General features: G+C 39.2%; 1 protein-coding gene across 1 annotated transcript in view; it reads left to right on the top strand.

The window, feature by feature from the left end:
* Positions 1 to 4,829: 4,829 nt before the first annotated feature.
* Positions 4,830 to 14,378, top strand: part of Dnajc13 (DnaJ heat shock protein family (Hsp40) member C13) — a 117,873-nt gene continuing 108,324 nt past the window's right edge. Inside the window, exon 1 of the mRNA XM_027933725.3 lies at positions 4,830 to 4,947. The gene's annotated coding sequence lies outside the window, so the exon portion shown is untranslated. The remainder of the gene's footprint in view (positions 4,948 to 14,378) is intronic.

The following is a 14,378-nucleotide window of genomic DNA, read 5'->3' as shown; positions in this document are numbered from 1 at the left end:
CAGCATCACATGGACAATGCCAAGGCCTTCCCCCAGCTTGAGTGGTAGCTGGGCCATTTGGGACCACGGCATCAATGGCCTCTGAGTGCCTCAGCAGCAGAGCACAGTGAAATAATTCCCAAGGAAACAACTCTCTCGGCACCCCTATCAGAGCAGGAAACCCCCATGGTCTCTTAAAGGAGTTTTTACTTCATTCCCTTGAACCTGCAATGGGTGTGGACTTGCTGATTACTGAGGTACCTTCCTGATATCTCTGCGCAAAGTACTTAACATTTTTTAATTGACTATAACCTCTTTAACTACCACAACTTTCATGGCCCCAGTTCTATGTGTACTTTTTGGGCAAAAGTTTTAAAAATATGCTCTCTGCTCCAAATTATTTCAGTAGCCCTAGATAAAAGCCTATAGCAACATCCACGCCACTGTCTGAATGCTGTGGTGTCTTGAAATTTCCTCTGCCAGAATAATTAGTCTATCATCTTTAAATTCAGCCTCACAGAAAGTCTTGGGAAATGGGAAAACCATAGCCAAGTTCTTTGCCAGAATATAACATTAATGGCCTCCAGTCTACTTCCTGAGTCCTGTTCCTCTCTGAAACCTCATGAACACAGACTTTAATGCATTCTGGTCTTTGGAGCTTCCACTAGAATCACTCATGAAGCTCTTCTTACATCATTCTAAGGTTTTTCTACCCTGCATCTCCAAACTTTTCTGAATTCCTTCTCAAACAAGTGCCAAAGTCTTCTGTACCAGACAATCAGGTGAATCACAACCATGAGTCCACTGATCAGTACTAATTTCTGTGTTAATGAGCTTTACCTCGCTGTGATCAAAATACCCAACAAGATCAACTTAGAGGAGGAAAAGTTTGTTTTAGCTCACAATTTCAGAGGTTCAGTTCATGATTGGCTGATTCCATTGCTCTGGGCCAGAGGTGAGATGGCGCATCATGGTGGAAAGGCATAGCAGAGGAAAGCTACTCAGTTCATGGCAGCTAGAAAATGGGGTGGGAGGTGAGAAGGATTGCAGGGAACAGGCACCCAGAGTATGCTCCCAATGACCCACCTCCACCAGCCATGCCCGACCTGCCTATAATTACCACCTGGCCCATTCAAACTAGGATGGACTGATGAGGTTACAGCTTTCACAGTCCAATCACCTCTTAGTATTCCTGCATTAACAAAAGAGCTTTTGTGGGACATCTCCTATCTGAACCATAACAATATATGTGTATGTCAAGAAATTCTTATTTCATAATTTGTCATATGTTGTCAATAATTTCAAATTTATACAATTAGTAGTATGGAGGAACACAAAAAAGTAAATATATATGGTGAGGCAAACCTTGAGAAAAACTACCCAAAATAAGAAGATGCCCACATAAAATTAAACGAAGTCTAGGAGATGATTCTGTGGGTGCTTTGAGCCCCTCAACTCAACTGACGTGTTTTATGACACTCACTGTGTGTCTGAACAAGACCTGATGACAATATGCTGTCCAAGATAAGTATAAAGGGAGCCACATATAGAGTTTTGTTTCTTAGCAGCTACATTTAAAAAAGAAAAAAGCAAAATTAATTTAACCATTTTATTTAACAACACAAATATCCATAATATTATCATTTCAAAATGATTCTTTGCTCGGCAAAACTTTAGTTAGGCTCCTGAACTTTCTCCTAGGCCCATCTGTGCACTTTCATGTAAAATCCAGTTTTAGCAAAAACATCACGCTAGTTCAGTTTATCCAGAAGCCCCTGAAACCTTAGTTTCTAGTTATCCCTGGATATCTTATCAAGTTTCTCATCTTCCTTCTTCCCCCGAGGTGATATCTGATTACCCTGACCAAAGCAAGAATCTTGTTATGTGGGTTTAGTCAGAATCTCCCATACCCCTGATGTTTCTTTCCTCTTAGTATTTTTTCCTACACTGACATTTGACCCCTATTCTACTCTTTTTTTATAAATCCCCACTTGCTCAACTTCTCTCTCCACTTCTAGAACCCACTGCAATGGTCCTCAATAAAGTCTTTATTACCATGCTTTAACAATACAAGTTAAGTATCCTTTGTCTAATATGCTGGATTTAAAAGATAAATCCAGACGGAGGAAGCTTGAAGGTCTGCCTTGAAATTGTCAAACTCTTAAAAAAAGAGCAGGGGATGGAAACAAACTAGTTTAATAGAGTGTTTCAGATTTTGGATTGTGGGGGAGGTGGAAATATCTATATAATATAGAGTTTATCAATTGAGCATCCCTACTCTAAAAATCTGAAAATGCTCCAAAAACTACTTTTTAAACATTAACATAAATTTTGGGTTTTGGAGCACTTTGAATTTTGGATTTTAAGTTCAAATATTATTGAGTGGCACAAAGTTCTTAAGGATTTATTTTGGATTTAGACACTGATATAATTAGAAAGATCAATTTATCAACAATGGGACTTCAATAAGTAGTGTTTGGCCTGTGGGCTTTCTAAAATCCTGGGCCTCTCCTGCATTCGATACTAATTAAGGACACTCATGAAAGCTACTGTTGTCCAAAAAATCTGTAAAAAGCATTTTCAAAAGTTGTGAAACATTTTAAGGGTGTATAATATAGTCTGGATTATAAATTTGATGTTTGTTGCATGAAAATGTCAGAAAAGCTATTGCAAATCTGGTTTTGAATAAAAAGATAAATCCAGACGGAGGAAACTTGAAGGTCTGCCTTGAAATTGTCAAACTCTTAAAAAAAGAGCAGGGGATGGAAACAAACTAATTTAACAGAAGACTAAGGAAAGAAGAGCCAAGTCCTCCTCCTACTCTCCCTGACTCTTGTGTTTGGTTTCAGAATCTTAAAAATACTGACACAAATATGTTCAAATTCAATTAAGAGCAACCAGGGAAGATGCAAAAAGACTTTAAATCACATCTGTGAACAGAAGATGAAAGCAATAGGTTATTGCTTAGGATGAGAATCTGTGGTTGGGATAGTTAGGTGGATAAGCAGGAGAGGAGTGGGATAGGGTGGTTCGGTGTATTAGTACATACTTAGGGATGTCACTTAGAAGAGGAAAAAGGGGGGGAACTACTCATGAAAGAGAGGGCAAGATGGGCAAATACAAGGAAAATGGTTTCTAAAAAATGCAAAGGAAAAATATGTCTCGGGAGGCAGGAAATTTTCCACTCCAGGACATGAGAGCAGTTCATATTACCGAAGGCTCCTCCCAACTCAGAAAATCAATTTTATTGGTCCCAAATATTGAACAGAGAGGTAGTGTGGTAGCTTAGTAGTTCAATGGCCTTGCTGTTGCACATCCTGTGACTAAATCTTGGCTCAACCTTTAAGAGGTAGGTCACCTTGAGCAAGATTCTTAGACCCTTTGGGTATACTTCCTCTATAAAATAGGAATGATACACCCCACATCTACTTCTAGGATTACTGGAAGGCTATAAAAGGCTACATAAACACAAATTTCTGTTTCCATGGAATAAACCAAGAAGGCCCCTTAACTCAGACCTTCTGTTTCTTTTTTCTCCTCCCTTCCTTCTCTATTTCAGGTCGTGTCTTCCCACACCCAGCTATTCCTGGTACCTCCCCTTACATGCACCTTATCTTACTGCTGCAATACAGAAAAGTCTACTCTGAGGATGAATGCAAAATCTTTTTCTGCCCTAGAGCAGAGTAATGGGTCAACAGAGTCAAGGAGCAAATTCTTTAACAATCGTTTTACAGATTTTTCATCCTATAAGTACCATCTATAGAGTCAACCACTGAAGAGGACCCCAAGAAATCACAATTTCAGGGCTGCTAACAGAGTATTAAACTCCTTATCACAGAGTTTTAACCCTCATAAAATAATGTATCCATGCAAAGCCCCTACACTATTTAAAAAAAAAAAAAAACCTGTAGCAGAATAAGTTTTAAACAGTGATCTTTACAGTTCAGGTCTGTAAAGAAGGGGAATTGACCTTCCTTAGTTAAACAGCAAACGAGGATAATTCCTGTCTCATATTGTTTAGGATTAAGCAGCGTTAAGTAAACACCTAGATATGTGATCAGCAGACAATAAGTGGGCGCTATTAGTATCACCTTCCAACACTCTCACCAATAAAGGCCTTAGGCATCTCTGAAGCTTTGGTCTCCACCACCCCTGAGACCACTCAAAATCTGAACTGCTCAGTCGTCTTTCTTCTGAGTGTCTCAAGAGCAAGTAAACTTGCTTCCAATCCAGATAAACGGGATAGTAGGCTGAGGCTTCTGCCTCGCGGATGCGCCAGGTCCGAGACGTGCTTCGAAACAGGACTTGACCGGATTAATAGCACAAATCCGTGGACACACTCCTACAACCCGCGGAACACAAATGGAGGGGCGTGGCTGCTGGAAAACACACCAAGAGGCGTGGCCCATCGCGTGCGCGCGCGCGCCCAGGGGGACATCCTCCTCAGCACGCGCCGCGGGGCGGGCCCCCTCACGCGTTGCGTGGACCCTCGGATCCCCACGGCCGGCCTCCTCACTCACTCACTCTGCGCATGTGTACCTGCTTAGGGGGCGGGCCGGCGGGTCGGAGAAACCCGATATTTCCCGGAAGGGAGCAAATGGGACAGGGAGGGCGGGGAAATATATGCAAGAGGGCGGGGCAGGAGGCGGAAGCACTTAAATCAGCTGACTGGGTCTCGTGACTGCCTGGGCGGTGGCGACGCAGGCGTATTGGAGCGCGGCGCTCAAAGCCTGGACGAAGATGGCGGCCTCCAGAGTGAGCCTCTGAGAGGCAGAGGGAGGAGGCGGAGGGGGCGGGGAGGCAGCGCCGCGGCGGCACCAGGAACCCGCGGCAGCGGAGCTACAGGGCCCGGCGGGGGAAAGGGGAAGTTGTGAGGGGGAGGAGGTCAGAGAGCGCCTCATCCCACTCTGGACGCAGAGCCGGCGGCGGGAGGAGCTCGGGCTGGAGCCTCTCCAGCCTCCCGCGAAGGTAAAGCCGACTCCGGGCACGAGACTTACCCCTTCCCCACGCCGCGGGGACTTGGGCGGGGGCACTCAGAGCAGGGAAAAGAAGGGGTGGTGTCTTGGCCGCTGCAGTCTGAAGTTGCTAAGGGCAGCAGATTACCCTCCCCCCAGGCTGCTGGTGTGGGTCCTTCGTTCGCAGCCCCCGGACCCCTGGCTCTGAGTGACATTTGCCCAGGGTACTGTCCTGTTCAGCCCCACTCCTCTCTTTGCCTGTTTTTTTTTTTGGTTCCTACCCACCACGGTTCCCCACTCCCCTTAGCGCATCCTTAACCCCACACACCCCTCATTCCCCTGTGGGCTCCGCCCTCGGGATTCCCTTCCTGCCTCCTAGCCGGAGCACCTTTCCTCCTGGAGGCAGGCAACTCTATGTTTCCTAGTCAGCGATCCTCCTCCTCCCTGAGTCCCGCTTAGACTTGACTTTCTTTTCTTAGCTTTGTTTCGTTTTTCTGGGAAATGAGCAAAATGTGTCGTCCCTTCTTCAGTTCCTTCCTTTATCAAAACTAAGCTTTTCTCCAAGCCTTTTTCTTTATGCAAGATAGCTTATACAAGTGGCCTTTCTTGGCTGCTGTGATTTCACCTCTGCAGCCTTTGGAATGGGTGAAGTAGGACTTTGACACTCAATGAAGTGACTGTTAAAGGTGTATTAGAGACTTACCACACTTAAGAGTGCCTATCTTTAAATTGCCCTGATTGTAGGGTGTTCATTTAACCTGTGTTGTCTTGAGATTGTTTCCTTTTTCAGTTGCTGGCAAGAGTAAAACTCTCCCCCTAATATAGGGGTAGTCTTTGAAAGTAATGTTTTTTTTTGATTTGCCTGTCTGCTTTTTTCCCTCTTACCCGCCCCTGCTTCTCAAAAAGGAGAGCCTCTACCTGCTGTTGTTGCCTCTTCTATGAAGGGCTTTTTACAGTAAATTTATTTTGATATTTTTCAAGTACAGTGTCTTTGAAAAGAGCTAAACTTTCAGGACTTTGGACCCGTTCTTAGTGATGATTATTATTATTTTTATAATATTTCCTTTATCAGTTTCTGAACTTGATAGGTTTCTAAGTTTGAACATTTGTGTCACTATTTTTTAATGCTTTTTTAATATTTATTTTTTTTAGTTGTAGTTGGACACAACACCTTTATTTCACTTGTTTATTTTTGTATGTGGTGCTGAGGATCGAACCCAGGGTCTCGCACGTGCGAGGCTAGTGCTGTACTGCTGAGCCACAACCCCAGCCCCATTGTGTCACTATTTTTAAGATGTTGGAACTAAACACAGGAGTAGGAGGACTTGGCTCTTCTTTCCTTAGGATTTGAGGAAATTGCTCACAGAATTAGGGTTTGTAGTATATTGCCAGTATTTTGTGAATCTATGGGAATATGAAACTGGCCTTGCTCTCCACCCCCCCCCACCCAAATTGTCAGAAATCCAGCATCCTGAAAAAACTAGATTTCACTGTTTTTTTTTTGTTGTTGTTGTTTGTTTGTTTGTTTTTTGCTTGTTTCTGGGAAGTAATTTATTGTTTGACTTAACATATAACAAAACCTTGCTCATATTTTAAATATAAGGTGAAACAATGTTAAGGAGCTATATCTAAAAAGTGGCTTGAACTATTAATATCACAGTGCATTCAGGGAATATTAGTCCTTGTTAAGAAAACACTATACTTGTTTAAAAACAGGAAGTAGAACATATTACGGGAGGAAGAAAGGAGTCAGAGCATTTTTAAGAAATAGGAATGTGAAGAACCTTAATAGAGTTCAGTTCATGGAAAATACCAGCATTTGTATTCCAGTGAGAAGCAATGGCTTTTTTTTCTAAATTCCTCTTTTTCTAAAGTGGTGGTGATAAATTGTCTAAAATATATAAACATCATCTAGTGTTAAACTTAGTTGCAAACAAAATACTTAAGCTTAAAAGTAAATTAACAGAATAGATTTATGTCATCAGTGAAAACCAGTTATGGAATCATGGAACACACATTCTTTGCAAGAATTTAAATTTATCCACAAGTAAATGGGGGAGGTTGCACAGGTGAACCATCACAGTACTGGCATTATTAAATTTGTAAAAAGGTTGATAGTGGAGTCTGGTTCTGAATAAATTGGGTAAATTTTAAGTAATTGTTTCTCAACCAGTTGTATTTACACAGGTGACTTTAAGGTTTCTATTGCACATATTTTCCCTCTGCTTCTCTGATTTACTTAAAATTAGCAAAGTAAAAACAAGACTATGCAGGTAAACTGCAATTTTGGTAAACACTTTGCACTAATAGATGTTGGCCTTCACTGTCATTATTGGTGGTGGTAAAAGGGGAGTTGTTTTGAGATATTCTTTGAGTCAGTGTTTCTCAGACCCAATAAATGCTCCCTTTTTATGCCAAATTATTGTCACACCTTCTTCACTATCCTGAACTGCATCATAAATTATAGGACCACCTTCTGCAAAAAGCAGCTTTGTTCACCTTTGCAACAAAAGAGAACTAGTCTCACCTCAAATTCCTTTTTGTTTTTTGTTTTTGAGATCAATTAAAGAATGGAGGCCACAGAGCAAACCACTAGCCCCAAATTTAAGGACAGAGAAGAGAAAGAGGGAGAGAAGACATAAATTTGCATTAATCTTAATCAGACATAATTGAATACTGGTAAGAAGAGTTCAGCCAGAATAGATGAGAAATTGATGAAGGCTGAGTGCACTAAGCTCTTTATCCACAAACTTCACTGGGTATGCTTCTAGAAAAGGTTGGAAGGAACCCAGGGGCGTATTGGTAGACCTAGTGGAGGGGAGCAGCCGCAGAGCTCTTAAATAGGGTCAAGAAACTATTCTCATTCTTCCCCTCTGTCTCATCTGTGGAGGGAAAAGGCATTCTTGCTAGTTCTATTGAACTCAGGTGAAACAAGAGAAGAGTGTAGGAATATTATGCCTAAAGGTGGAGCTCTGAACCCCAAACTGCAGTTAAGGACGATTTTGTAGAAATGAGAATGTAATATCCCTGAGATCCAAGCACATAGTTTATGGCTTAAACTGAAAAATTAAATGAGATCAGAGACTCTGTCCCCCACCTCTTGATGCCACACTTTAGAAGCTTTGAATAGCAAGTAATCATAACTGCAGACTAATATGAGGAAAGGCACAAGAGTATACAAAAAGGTACACACAAAGAATTAGTCTGACTAGTAGCATAGCCCTGTAATCCCAGCAACTTGGGAGTCTAAGGCAGGAGGATCATAAGTTTGAGTCCTGTTTCAGCAATTAAAGTGAGGCTCTATGTAACTTAGTGAGACCCTGTGTTGAAATAAAAAAGGCTGGGGATGTGGCTTTATGTTTAAATGCCCCTGGGTTCAATTGCTGCTACCAAAAAAAAAAAAACAAGGAATGGACATTACTGTAGTAAGCCACCCCCCCCCCCCACCACCACCACCATAGATACAAGCTTTTCTGCAGATAAATAAAGTCTGGTACACTGAGGATAACTATAGCAAATTCACAGACCCAACCCAATTCCTAAATAGAGTAACAACATAACTGCACTAAAGGCCTCACAAAGAAAAGGTGTGTCCATTTCTAGTTATAAAATATTTTCACCTCAGTGTACTGTCCTATGCAACATGTCCAGCTTTTGATGAAAAACTCTAACGCATACAAAATAGTAAAAGAAAAAAGAAAAAAACTTTCAAGAGGAAGAATACCCTTTGAGAACTAACTCAGATTAATGTAGAGACTATTATCCAGCAGGGGATTTAAACTATGTTGTTAAATGTTGAAACAGAAAAATGGGCAAAATGCAAGGTATTTTCAACAGAGAAACTATAAAAGAACCCCAAAGGAAATGCTAGAAATAAAATCTTTGGACTTAGGAGCTGGGGTTATGGCTCAGAGGTAGAGCACTCGCTTAGCATGTGTGAGGCACTGGGTTCCATCCTCGGCACCACATAAAAGCAAAATAGAGATATTGTGTCTTCCTGTAACTAAAAAATAAATATTAAAAAAAATCTTTGGTCTTAGATTTGTCACAGCTGAGAAAAGAATCACCATACTTGTAGATATGTCAGTAGAAATTACCCACCTGCAACTCAGAAACATTTAAAAACATACACATTCAAGAGTTTGGGGATAACATCATTCTTGTGATATATATGTAATTGGAATCCCAGGGGAAGAGAGAAAAGAGCAAAAGAAATACTTGAGATATTAGAGAATTATCCACAATTAATGAGACAGCAAATCACAGGTCTAAGAAGCTTAGAGAACATCAAAGCAGGATAAATCCCCACCCCCACAAACAACAACAACAACAAAAAACAAACAAACAAAAAACACCCTGTGCAAAACACATGCATCCAAGCTTAAGTAAACAGAGACCAAAGAGGGGGGGATTGAACCCAGGGGCACTTAACCACTGACCCACATCCTCAGTACCCCCCCCCCCCTCCTTTTTTTAAATTTAGAGACAAGGTCTTGCTGAGTTTCTTGGGGCCTTACTAAATTGCTGAGGCTGGCTTTGAACTTGAGATCCTCCTGCCTCAGCCTCTCAAGCTGCTGGGATTACAGGTCTGTGCCACTACACCCAGCAAAGAGGAAAATCTTGACTTTAGCCAAGCAAAAGAGAAACTATGTATAGAGGAAAAAAGATCAAAATTATGACAGAGAATGCAAGCAAGAAGACAGTTGAGACAACTGTAAGGTACTTAAAAAAAGAAATGATCCACCCAGAATTTATACCCAGCATAAACACCTTTTAAGAATGAAGGTAATGCTAGGTGTGGTGGCACAGGTCTGTAATCCCAGCTACTCTTGAGGCTGAAGCTGAAGGATAGCAAGTGCGAGGCCAGTCAAGGCAACTCAGGGAGACCCTATCTCAAAATAAAGGGCTGAGTATGTTGCTCATACCCATGGTAGAGTCCTTGCCTCATGTAAGGAATAAAACCCTGGATTCAATCCCAGTGTCTACTCTTCCCCCACCACCCCCCAAAAAAGTGATGAAATAAAGATACTCTGAAATGAAAGCTGAGAAAACTCTTGCCAGTAAATCTATACTGTAAGTCATGCTAAAAGAAATTCCAGATAGGTGAAACTTGTATCTACACAAATACATGCATGTAAAATTAAATTTATTTATTTTTCTTTTTTTTGTTTTAAAAGATTGTGTAAGCTGGGCATGGTGTAAAGATTGTGTAAGTGGCTGGGAGGCTAAGGCAGGAGGATCAGGAGTTCAAAGCCAGCTTCAGCAAAAGCGAGGTGCTAAGCAACTCAGTGAGACCCTGTCTCTAAATAAAATACAAAACAGGGCTGGGGATATGACACAGTGGTCGAGTGCCCCAAGTTCAATCCTTGGTTTGCCCCCCACCCCTCCCAAAAAAAGATTGTGCAAAACAAAAAGGGTGTTGTAATTAAAAAAAAAATTTTAGTTGTTAGTGAACCTTTATTTTATTTATTTGTGTGTGGTGCTGAGAATCCAACCCAGTGCCTCACACATGCTAAGCAAGCACTCTACTACTGAGCTACAGCCCCAGCCCAGCATATTGTATTTTTATCTTGCAAAAATAGAAATTAATTGAAAGGATAAGAGGAAGATATTGAACATACTTCATAAGGTTGTTGCATTACACATAAAGCAGTATATTATTTGAAGTTAGGCTGTTTAACAACATATTTTAAACAGAGGGCAACAACTAACAAAAGAACACATACAAGATGTAACTAATAAATCAGTAGCTAAGATAGATCTGTTAAATCCTCATTTAAGAGAAAGCAGAAGAGGCTGTAAACAATAGATGGGACAAATAGAAAACAGCTGGCAAGATAGATATTCATGTAACTGTGTCAGTAATCACACCAGTTAAATTGTCAGATTAAATCAGAAAGTAAGATCCAATTATATATTGACTCAAGAAACCCACTAAGAAGACATAAGGTTAAGAATGGAGGGGCTAGGATTGTAGCTCAGTGCTAGAGTGCTTGCCTAGTATATGTGGGGCACCAGGTTCCATCCTCAGCACCACATAATTAGCACTTGCCCAGTGTCAGTTGTCTTTGCATTTGATCAGTAATAGTAAAAGCAAAACACCTAAAGCAATTTACAATAATTATTTTCTGCTCTGATTTCATCAACTACAGTTGTTAGCACTTACTTAATGGAAGGATTACTAAGGTTATGATTGAATGTACACACTAAAATTTAAACTCTTCTACAGGAAATTTCTGACTTGTATTCCTTGGTCATTTAGTGTCAGAGACTTTCTTTCAAACTTTTAATGAGGATACAGAATGTATTTTGAATATTTCTTAAATCTTAGAGCAGATTAGTCATATTTTCCCAAAACCTTACAGGTGCTGGGTTTAATTTTAAAAGTGGAATTTTTTTTGAAGGTAATTTGGAAATATTCTGTGAGCTATAAAACACTATAGGAGAGTTAGAAATAATAGGGGTATTTCAGAAAGAACAAATTGGAAACCTATATTACTACTATTTAGTATTGGGTGAAAGGGAAATTGTAACAATATAAACTTCTTATTTTCTTAGTATAAAAAGTAGTGTTTGATGTGCTTAATGTAAAACTTGTCCTCAAGTGGTAAACTGTTTCAGGCTTAGGAAATTTAGTTTGCAGTGTGAGTTTACTATATAGGGAAAACAGTAACAAGTTAAAACTTGGCTGTTTAAAATTCCTTTTGCCCGTTAGGCCTATTGACCATAATAGAGTTAGATGATTAAATGTCATTTTGAGCTCAAGAAGAGTTTATTGAATAGTACAGTTTGTTCTTGCAAAAGCCAAGTTATGCTTCAAAGATAAAATGAAATAGAAATTAAGCCTAGAAAGCTTGAAGAATGTGTACATAGTAAAATGTGTAAATGATCAGTAGCAGAGATCTTAAAAAATTGCTTAAGTGAACACATTCTGGAAAAACTTTCAGGTGAATAGAATATCTCAAGACATTTTTAAGTTTGAGAAAGGAAAGGGTCACAGTATATCTTCTGTAGAAAAATGTTTATTTTTTATAATAAAGTTTTTATTTTAGAAATAAGAACTACTCCCTCAGATGAAACCAGCATACATATTATTAAAATAGAAGAGGTGGATGGATATCTTTTTCAACATTGCATTTGTTTTTCTGAATAGAAAAGACCAGCTGTGACGTGTTGTGTACCCTTTTCTCCCATTGAAACACTGTTTCTTCAGATTTAGGGATTGCATTTTAATTTCTCTTGCCCTTTTATTTTATGAATATACACCCAATTTTTAGTTGAAAAGGTGTAATTTTTTTAAAAACTGAGGGAGATCTCAGATTATTTTGACTTCTTGGGTAGTAGAAATACTTAAAATTAATTTTGATGTGGCAGACAATACAAAGGCTTCAGTATAACTTCTGGGCAATTATTTAAAGATGTGGTTGCTCTGTTGAAAGTTGATATTGTTGCAGGCTTCTTTATTTTCTAAGAGCATTTGTCTCTGGAGGAATTTAGTTCTTCTATAAATTAAGGAACCTAAAATGTTCTTAAAGCTTAATTTGTGATCTGTTTGTGGCAGTCTTAGATTACTGTAGGCATTGTACACTTTATACATACTGATTTGTTATTCATTTAGAAGGAAATACTTTGACTTATACTTGTTATATATTAAAATTAAGAATTAAAAACACTATTGAAGATCGTAACCCATGCCTATAGTCCTAACTACTCTGGAGGCTGAGGCAGAAGGAACACTTGAGCCCAGGAGTTAAAGAGCATTATGGGCAACATACAACAAAAAACCCCAAACCCCCAACAGGGTTAAACTTCATAGGTGGCAATTTCCCCCAGCACAGCACATTCTGTCCAAAATAGTTTAGTTGGAGCTTTTTAATCTGGGTAAATATTAATGTTCTGTTAAGCATTTATGGTTTTTACCTTTTATTTAAAAAGTCAGACTTGAATCCAGTTATGAACAAAATTAGATTTTTAAGAAGGCTTTAATTTCCTTAAAATTAGCCTTTACATTAGAAATAGTTGCCCTGCATTTTTGTAAGATATAGCTGTATGAGGAAATATTAACTTCATAAATTAATTCCTACCATGTGAATGTCTACCATATTTTTTGGTGTTATTTCAGTGTAGTAGGTAAATAGTCTTTCCATTGTAGGACAATTTAATCAGAAAAGAAAGGCAGGCTCATAGTTTTCCCTCATCATGTTATTAGAAATTTTCATCTATAGCCAACCTAAAAGAACTTTGCACTAGACATTCACATCCTATCTCGAGGATTTTCAGGAGTTTTTGTTGTTGTTGTTTATTGTTTTTTTTTGTTGTTTGTTTGTTTGTTTGTTTTGTTTTGTTTTGTACAGGGATTAAACCCAGAGAAGCTTAACTTCTAAACTACATCTCCACCCCTTTTACTTTTTATTTTGAGACAGGGTCTTGCTGAGTTTAGTGCCTTGTTAAGTTGCTGAGGCTGAGTTTGAACTTGTGATCCTTCTTCCTCAGCCTCCAGAGTCACTGTTGTGCACCATCATGCCTGACAAAGATTTTCAAATTAATATTTTTCAGTACTTGGTTTATCACAAATCTGACCATCTGTCTATCCCTCCATCATTCCACCTTATATTTTTGATGTATTTTAAGACAAACTGATGTTTTTAATTCAGTACTTGAGAGCATAATAAATTATGTTCTTAAGTTCTAGACTAAGAAAAATAGTATCTTACCTGCTATCTGCAAGTTATTTGTGTAAAAATTTATTCTAGTTGGTCATGCAAAAATGCATACTTTTAAATATATAATAACCTTGTTTAGTGCCAATTCTTTTGTTGATTAAATTGTTATTTTTCAGAGTGTATTCATCCCTGGTTAAATGATGTTTGTTTGAGCTTATTTATCACAAGCCACAGGCATATACTTAATTTTGCTAGGTGAGCAAATTCTTTTGCCTACAGCCTGATTGTAATCTGTCCCAGACTGTGTCCATGGTGTTTGGTCACTTCATCCTACTTTTGTTCTTCGTGTCAGTTTGATGTAGGCTCCTGCTTAATGGACTCTCAAGTCCTTGGGTTTTGTGTCAAAATCCTGTATCTTCTAAAAGATCATTCCAATTTTATCCATAAATGATTGTGAATGGATGTCAGCATTGCTGCCAGTAATAAATTAGAGAATGCGAGAACATTGGTATTCAAAAGCATAAAGCAGTGTAATTCATTGAAAAAGGTGAATCCAGCCAAGATTCCTGTGTTGCCCTGAGTTTGACTTTTTAACCCTTAGTACAGTTCTCTCAAAAGACCAAACAGGAGGAAATTCTGATGGTGGTTTAATATTAGGATATATAAATAAAACAAGTGAAGCAGACTTGAAAAAATTTGGAGTTGCTTTCAGTGCAATTTAGCGACCAAAGGCCTGTAAGCTCAAGATTTTTCCTCATGAAAAGGAAGTGTAGGTCTTTGA

Source organism: Marmota flaviventris, chromosome 8 (genome assembly GCF_047511675.1).
Source record: "Marmota flaviventris isolate mMarFla1 chromosome 8, mMarFla1.hap1, whole genome shotgun sequence".
NCBI lineage: Eukaryota > Metazoa > Chordata > Mammalia > Rodentia > Sciuridae > Marmota > Marmota flaviventris.
Note: the sequence above shows the minus strand (reverse complement) of the source record. Positions and strands in the feature narration are given on the sequence as shown.